This window comes from Urocitellus parryii, chromosome 3 (genome assembly GCF_045843805.1).
Source record: "Urocitellus parryii isolate mUroPar1 chromosome 3, mUroPar1.hap1, whole genome shotgun sequence".
In the NCBI taxonomy this organism is placed as follows: Eukaryota; Metazoa; Chordata; class Mammalia; order Rodentia; family Sciuridae; genus Urocitellus; species Urocitellus parryii.
Window position 1 is genome coordinate 200,510,788 of NC_135533.1, and position 9,445 is coordinate 200,520,232.

Consider the following 9,445-nt stretch of genomic DNA (forward strand, 5'->3'; position numbering starts at 1 on the left):
AAAAAAACAGGCCAACAACATTTGAACAGATAGATGACTTTCCTGATGAAGGTCATCAAGGCCAAGGTTACAGCCATTTTAAGTGCTGAGACTGTCCTTTGCAATATTCTTGGAGATCTACACCCTGGATGCTGTGGCCTTTGAAGAGGGCGTGGAAAGCCCTCTGCCTCTGTGAGCTGGACCTCTAGTTTCTGTTGACCCAGGGCCAGTGGAGCTGAAAGGAAACATCTGTGCAGAGAGAGGGTCTGGCGTGGGGACCGGCTCCATGCTGGGCCAGTGTTCGTGTTGTTTGGGCTAATGTGGGTGGAGCGCCGGGAGCTTGTTTTATGTAACTCAGACCTCCAACAGCTCTTTGGAAGGGGCAGAAAAGGAAGGGAGAAGAAAACACTTGGAAACTGAAATGTACCTTTAGAGCCCTCTTCCTCTGATTTTTCGAGTGCCTCTGGCTTTGTTATCAGAATTTTTCTTTGTGCAGGTAAATTGGTATGAAGAGTCTGAGCCAAAGGGTGACAGGATAATTCTTTGAGGGCGGGTCACTCAGGAGCTAATGCACTCATTCTCCTGGCTGAAACGCCACCCACTTGCTGCACCACCACCAGTGGAAGTCTCCTGGACTGTGCCAGCGGGAGGTCATTGGTGCAAGGAGGATGAGGTCCACAGGACTCGTCCAGCATTCTCAGGGGGATCCGTTGCAGTTGTCTGAAATGGTGGTCCACAGGGAGAGTTGGGGGCAGACGAGAGGGCCTGGAGAGTAACAGCACAAACTCAATGTTGGCCACAAATGAGGTGCGGTGGTTGCCAAGAGCCCATGCACTGTGTGCTTTCTGGATAGAGGGTCCAGTCTTCCCCCAGGAGGCACAGACCAGCCCCCAAGAACATGTTTTGTTCTGAGATCCATCCCACAGTGAGGATGGTAACAAGTGGAAATTTATCTAAAGATGACTTTCGGGGCTGGGGCTGGGGCTCAGCGGTAATGCACTTGCCTTGCATGTGTGAGGCACTGGGTTCGATTCTCAGCACCACGTGTAAATAAAGATCTATCAACAACTAAGGGAAAATTATTAAAAAAAATAAATAAAGATGACTTTCAAGAAGGTTAAAGGAGTCCAGGGACCATGTCATGGAGGAACAGTTGGGAAGAAAGGGAGAAGGAACCTGAAGAAGGGACAGAGAAGGACATAAGAGGCCAGCGGCTGGCCTCTCCCATGATTGCTCCAGTGTTGTTTGGGCTGATGTGGGTGGAGCGTGCCAGGGACTGCTGGGTGATGTTTTGGAGGCTGACCCTAAGCCAACATGGGGATGTCTGTCAGGGTCAGTGGAAAGGGGCCGTCCCATATCAAGGGTATAGTTTTAACACACAAATATAACACCAGGCCACGTACTATTCACCAGACAGATGTTATTTCTGAAACATCGTTCTGAGTGCACTATAGTTGGCTGTTGCCGATGCTGGTTTAAAGTCAGGCGACACTTCTCTTCCCTTAAAACTCTTGGTGTACCTTTGGGCTGTGCAGACCCTTCTTGGGAGACAAGCCAATCCTAAATCTGAGGAGGCTCTGAGACAAGACACTTCTCCCTGCCCTGATAAGTCTTTTATTTTTTTCCAGTACTGAGGAGCTAACCCAACCCCCACCCCCATGCTAGGCAAGCGCTCTATCACTGAGCTACACCGCCAGCTCTTGTTATTTTATTTTGAGACAAGGCCTTGCTAAGTTGCCCAGGCTGGCCTTGAAATCAAGATCCTCCTGCCTCAGTCTCCTGAGTAGCAGGGATTACAGGCATGGGCCACCGTGCCTGGTTTAACATAAGTCATTGTAACAGCCAGCACACAGTGGACCCCCAGGTGCTCGTAGAGGAGCTCTGTGTGGCATGCCCGGGCACACACAAGCCCTGCAAAATCTGCTGCTGAGACCAAAGACATTGACCTTTGCTTCATGTAAACTCCAAATCCAACCTCCTTCCTGAAGGTGAAAGTTCCCTTACTGGAGCAAGTAGGGAAGAGTCACATTCCCCCATGAATGTGTGACCCCATGTGCTTAGGGGTTCAATGTGGGACAGAGGGGGCCCCTCAATGCAGAGTGTGTTCTGATCTCAGCCCCCCAGCTTGGTTCTCCAGTGGCCTCCCATTTCCTCCAGATTCATGTCCAAAGTCTTTAATGTGATTTCACATCTCCACTTAATCTCCTGCCTTCTGTCTTCCCATTGCCATTCACTCTGGGGCTCAGGATCTAGGGTATGTCACATTTTCGCCTTTGCTCCTGCATTCTCAGCCTGGAGCACTGTCCACTTCCTCCCTTCCTCCTCTCACCTGGCCCAGCCGCACACAGGTGCCCTGCCCTACCCTGGCTGCATTAGGTGCCCTGCCAGACCCCACAGCAGACCTGCAGTGCAGTGTGGAGCCCTTGTTCACATTCCTAGGACCTAATGCAAGCTGGGTACATTGTTAAATGCAAGAGGAACCCAGTGCTTCGGCAGTTCCAGGTGTGTCCTGAACCAGCAAAACTCTCTTGTCCCCATGTGATGGAACACAGCAACCCTGCAGGGGGTCCAGTTTTCTGAGTCACCACAACAGCTTTCCTGGGACCTCTTCCCCAACATATCTAGGGCAGGGCCTCCATCATTGGCACCTTTGACCTCGGGCTGCCTCATGCTTGAATGGCACACTCTTTCCATTTCTTCTATGGACTCTAACAGCTGGGCCAAGATGAGAAAGCTGGGACAGCAAAGGAGTTACTTTAAAGAGAGAACATGAACTTCCCCTTGTCATCTGCTACCCACCCAGAGTTCCTGGAAGAAGGCTCTTTGCTAGGTTATGTAATTGTCAGGCCTCAGACTGAGGGCCCAGCTGCAAACACAAAACCCTCTCTGCCGCAGTCTGGCTGGGCACAATTCAGGAGCCACTTGTCAAAAGAAACAAACTTTATTTTTAAAACTACAAACGCCAAACAAAACAGCTCCTCAGGAAAAACCCTCAGAGCCCAACTGCCACCACCGGCTTCCACAAGCCTCTCCCACACACCAACAACCACCTCCCACAATCCTCCTGCTCTTGAGGCCGATTGGCTAGGTCGCGTGGGCGGAGCCAAAGAAGTCCCCCAATGAGCAGTTCCGTAGTCTGAAGGGCAGGGAAACAGCCCAATGAACATGACCGCAGAGGAGCCAATCAGCTAGATGTTGCTGGGGCCGCTGTGAGCCAATCATCAGCTGGCAGTCTGAAGGGCAGGGAAACAGCCCAATGAACATCACCACAGAGGAGCCAATCAGCTAGATGTTGCTGGGGCCGCTGTGAGCCAATCATCAGCCGGCAGCTGGGAGTTTGCTGGCAGCTGGAAGTTTTCTGGGGCCCCTTTGGCTGTGGCTCTCAACATCTCCCCCTCTCTGTTTAAACAACAAGCATGTGGCTTAGGGACCGTGCCTGCCTTAGGTTGTCCAATACTACATATGGTCCTTACCCGTCTTCGGATGAGCTGACCTCAGGGCGTCAGCCTCCTGTCTTAGGTTGGAACCATTGTAATTGGATCTTACCCGTCATTGACTACCGGTCCAGTATACAGCCACACCTGTGGAGAGGTACCAGCGGGGGGGTGAGGTTCTTTGCCTCACCTCTGTATTATCTGTTTTTAACTGGGGATGTGGGCTGGGGATGTGGCTCAAGCGGTAGCGCGCTCGCCTGGCATGCGTGCGGCCCGGGTTCGATCCTCAGCACCACGTACAAACAAAGATGTTGTGTCCGCCAAATGAATAAATAATTAAATATTTAAAAAAAAAAAATATTAAAGATTGTTTTTTTTCAATTCCAATTCATCCTGAGGATAGTCCACGTTTTGCATTTACTATCCCTGCACTGAATCATGAAGGTCCTGATCAGAGATATGAATGGAAAGTACTCCCTCAAGGGATGGCTAACAGCCCAACTATGTGTCAAATTTATGTTAACAGAGTAATCCAGCCACTTAGAAATCAAAATCCTGAGCTACAAATATTTCACTATATGGATGACATATTATTAGCACACAAAGCTAAAAACACATTGCTAGAATGTTATGCCACACTTACAAACTTATTAAAAAATTATAATCTAGAGATAGCAATAGATAAAGTACAATTAAATTTTCCAATTAATTATTTGGGAGTTCTATTATCCTCAACCATGGTCCGTCCACCAAAAATTCAAATACGAGTAGATCAACTCAAATCACTTAATGACTTTCAAAAGTTATTAGGAGACATAAATTGGATAAGGCCTTATCTAGGTATTCCAACAGGAGAATTGGGACCTTTATTTGATATCCTAAAAGGTCCATCAGATCCAAATTCACCCCGAATGTTGACGCCTGAAGCAAGAAAGGCATTAAAAATCATTGAAACATATATGGAAAATATGCATTTGGATAGAATTGATATAAGTTTGCCTTTATTATTTATTGTACTATCAACAAAAAATATTCCTACAGGAGTATTTTGGCAAGAAGGTCCATTATTATGGATACATTTATCTTATTCTCCTAACACTATTCTTACTAGGTATCCTGAGGCTGTAGGACAATTAATACTCAAAGGAATAAAAACAGCAAAGGCAGTGTTTGGAATTTCTCCTAATAAAATTATTACTCCATATACTATGAATCAAATTGATGAATTAGCTAATGAGTTAAATACTTGGGCAATAATCATGTGCAAATCTAATGTTTCATTTGATAACCACTTACCATCTAATCCTTTATTGTCTTTTTGGTCATTGCATCCTGTAATTTTTCCAAAAATGACAAGAAAAACACCTATCATGAATGCTCCAAATATATTCACTGATGGGTCAAATAATGGTACAGCAGCAATAGTTACCCCTGATCGAACTTTTACATTTTTAGTACCCAAACAATCAGCTCAAAAGGTAGAGCTTAATGCAGTATTACAAACTTTTGTGATGTTTAAAGATTCTATATTTAATTTATTTTCTGATAGTCAGTATATAGTTAATGCTATAGTATCCCTTGAAGATGCTGGTAGGATTTCCCCTTCTTCTACTGTTTTCTCTTTGTTTTCCACTATACAAAGTTTAATCTGGGACAGAAAAGATCCATTCTTTATAGGACATATCAGGGCACATACAGGATTGCCTGGAGCCCTTAGTTTGGGCAATGATTTAGCAGATAAAACTACACATGACGTACATATTTTCTCTATACTAGAAGAAGCTATAAATTTTCATAAAAGGTTCCATGTCAATGCTAATACTTTACAAAAGCGTTTTAAAATAACTAAGGAACAAGCTAGACAAATAATAAAACAATGTCAAAATTGTGTGACCTTTTTACCACAAGTTAATCTTGGAGTCAATCCTAGAGGATTGATACCTAACCATATTTGGCAGATGGACGTCACACACTTGCCAGAATTTGGAAAATTAAAATATTTGCATGTTACAGTTGATACTTCTTCTGGATTTTTGATGGGCTCCCTTCATGCCGGAGAAAAAACTAAAGATGTTATAGCTCATTGCTTACAAAATTTTGCCACTGTGGGCATTCCAAAACAGTTAAAAACAGATAATGCCCCTGGTTATACATCTACTTCTTTTAAACAATTTTGCTCATCATTTGGCATTACTCATATAACAGGAATCCCATACAATCCACAGGGACAAGGCATAGTTGAAAGAGCTCATCAAACTATTAAAATGTACTTATTAAAGCAAAAAGACGGAATTGGGAAGGGGTATATATTCCCCAAAGATAAACTTAAAATAACCCTTTTTACTCTAAACTTTTTAAATTTGGATTCATCAGGACTTAGTGCTGCAGAAAGGCATATGTGTCCAAAAAATGTACATAAGCCCAAGGTACTTTGGAAAGATATTCTAACAGGACAATGGAAAGGTCCTGACCCAGTAATTGTCTGGAGTCGGGGGTCTGTTTGTGTGTTTCCACAGGAAGAACAGCAGCCGATTTGGATTCCGGAGAGATTAACTAAAGTCCTGACCCAGTGATTGTCTGGAGTCGGGGGCCTGTTTTTGTGTTTCCACAGGGAGAACAGCAGCCGATTTGGATTCCAGAGAGATTAATTAAAGCAATTTCTACAGACCAAAAAGAAGATGATTTGGCTCAAATCCATAACAGCTGATATCCAAAACTCCAATTTGGCTATCCTTACATCTGCAACAGAACCAGGATGCTTTTTTCAATATCTATTTTATTCTATTTTGTTTTTTGAGCTCATATAGACCTAGGTTAATGTTTTGCTGATCAGTTCTATATATATATATATATATATATATATTTTACTATAGAGTTTTTAAACATTGCAATGGAGATTTCACCTGTAAAAAGTTATAAGGCCTTTACTATTATGTTATGTGTTGTATGTATTATATTATGTGTGCACACTTGTGTTTTGTGTTATATGTTTGAATGTACATATGTCCATATATCATATATGATTGAGCGCTCATAAAAAAAAAAAATGGATCCAAAATTTTTTTTTTATTCACGTGATTTAAATGGTTTAATTTAAATTGGGTAAATAACTGTTAAGAAGGTTAACAGATCTGTTTGTTTACTTTCACCTATTCTTTTTATTATATTTAATAATTCTTTTCAAAATAATGTAAATTGTTAAGAAAATTGTTTTCTTTTAGTGCCTTCTGGAATGTTACACAATGTTTTCTTTAGCTATTATTGCCAGAATTTCTATCTTCATCCCAGTGCCAGTGAAGACAATGTAAATTGTTAAGAAAATTGTTTTCTTTTAGTACCTTCTAGAATGTTATATAATTTTTTCTTTAGCCATTATTGCCAGAATTCCTATCTTCATCCCTGTGCCGGTGAAGACAAAGATAAAACTAATCTACAATCTCTGCAATAGCCATCACTGAACCGCTTACAGAACTTGCCTAAACTATGTGTCACATGTATGCATTGTGAACTCACTTGTATGCATTGTGAACTATCTGTTGGTGCAGCGACTTGTGGTAGTGTTGGAGTATTTTTGCTGATGATGTCATCGGTGGTACAATTTTTCCAACAAGAGCTGTCAATTGGCTTGGTATATCTTCCTCTCTTCTGCTTGTCATGATCGTTCAGCTATTTGGGGGCCAACAGAGGTGAGGCAAAGAACCTCACCCCCCCGCTGGTACCTCTCCACAGGTGTGGCTGTATACTGGACCGGTAGTCAATGACGGGTAAGATCCAATTACAATGGTTCCAACCTAAGACAGGAGGCTGACGCCCTGAGGTCAGCTCATCCGAAGACGGGTAAGGACCATATGTAGTATTGGACAACCTAAGGCAGGCACGGTCCCTAAGCCACATGCTTGTTGTTTAAACAGAGAGGGGGAGATGTTGAGAGCCACAGCCAAAGGGGCCCCAGAAAACTTCCAGCTGCCAGCAAACTCCCAGCTGCCGGCTGATGATTGGCTCACAGCGGCCCCAGCAACATCTAGCTGATTGGCTCCTCTGTGGTGATGTTCATTGGGCTGTTTCCCTGCCCTTCAGACTGCCAGCTGATGATTGGCTCACAGCGGCCCCAGCAACATCTAGCTGATTGGCTCCTCTGCGGTGATGTTCATTGGGCTGTTTCCCTGCCCTTCAGACTACGGAACTGCTCATTGGGGGACTTCTTTGGCTCCGCCCACGCGACCTAGCCAATCGGCCTCAAGAGCAGGAGGATTGTGGGAGGTGGTTGTTGGTGTGTGGGAGAGGCTTGTGGAAGCCGGTGGTGGCAGTTGGGCTCTGAGGGTTTTTCCTGAGGAGCTGTTTTGTTTGGCGTTTGTAGTTTTAAAAATAAAGTTTGTTTCTTTTGACAAGTGGCTCCTGAATTGTGCCCAGCCAGACTGCGGCACCTCTCCTACTCCCAAGATGTGGGAGGTGGTGCCTGGGTTCTTAAAAGGCCAAGAGAGTGCTATGCTTTCTACTCGGAACTTCTACCCTGGACACCTCCACAGTGTAAGAAATCACACCAGTTCCTTCTCTGGAGCCTTCAGAACAGACCCTCCTGATGGATAGGGTGGCCCTGGGAAGTCAGAGAATGGCTGAATTGTATTCTTTTCTCTTTGAACAATCTCAAACAGAAAATCTGCAATTACAAGACAAAGAACATTTTCCCCCTAAACCATTCACCTGTAAACTGTTGACCTGGTTGATCAAAACCTGGATGATAACAGGCCCCATCACTTGTCCTGATTGTGTGTGTCCTGAGAGTGGAAGGGTCCAGTCCAGAATCACACATTGCATTTAGTTCTGTGTCTTCTCTCCTCCGATCTACACTGGTCCTGAGCTGGGAGCTGGGCTGTTCTGAAAGTTACTAGCAGGCATTGAGTAGAACGCCCCTCAATTTGGACCTGTCTCTGCCTGGCAGGGTGTGATTCTGTGTGCTGCCCCGTGTACCATTGCTGTAGACATTTACTTTGGTCCCTTGATTGGGGTGATGTCTGCCACACTTCTCCATTGAGAAATTGCCCTCTTTCTCTTTGTAAAGGAGAAATATTTTCAAATACATCACAATGAATCCCACCATTTTGTATACTTAGAATGCACCAGTAAAAAAAAAAAATTAAGAATAATATTTTGTGAGTAGATACTTTGAGAGCAAGTCACCATCCCATTGAGGAATTCTCCTGTTTATTTATATTAGTGTGTGCTTTGGGTTTCCTATTTTAGTCTGTTACTATCACTATCTTGGTGCTCAATTTGTCTCTGGTTTTGGCCACTGGAAGTTCCTGGCTCTGTGCTCCGCTGACGTGTCCCCATCAGTGTTTAAACACTCCCTTGCTTTCTGGCAAAACAACATGTTCTGGGTTCCTTTTCTGCTTCCCCTGTCCTGTCCTGGAATCAGCCATTTCTCCAAGATGCTCTGATTCCTTGAGTAGAAAGTGTGTTTGGGAGCCAGTTCTTGAGATGCACGAAGGCTCCAGGCTTTGGAGAACTTATTGCCTTAAGGCCTTCTCAGTGACAGCTGGGGAGCAGACGCATATACACGTTGACATCTGGATTCAGGGGTTTATCTTTATATGTTCAAGTCCATAAGGGCTCGCCATCACTCTGATTTTAATCCTTTTGTGTTAGCTTTTTGATGCTGTGACAAAATACATGAGAAGAACAACTTAAAAGAGGCAAAATTTATTTGGCTCACAGTTTCAGAGGTTTCAGTCCAAGGTCAACTGGCTCCATTACTTTGGGCTTGAGGTGAAGCAGAACATCATGGTGGGGAGGGTGTGGTGGAGGACAGCTGCTCAGCTTGGCAGCTGGAAAGCAGAGACAGGGAGGGAGCGAGGTGGAGAGGGAGAAAAGGGCAGGAAACAAAATATGTTCTCCAAGAGCACACTCCCAGAGACCTGCTCCCTTCAATTAGTCACCCCCTCCTACAGTTTCCACCGCCTCCCAATAATGCTGTCAGTTATGAATCCAAGAATGGATTAATCCATTTATGAGACCAGAGCCCCCATATCCAA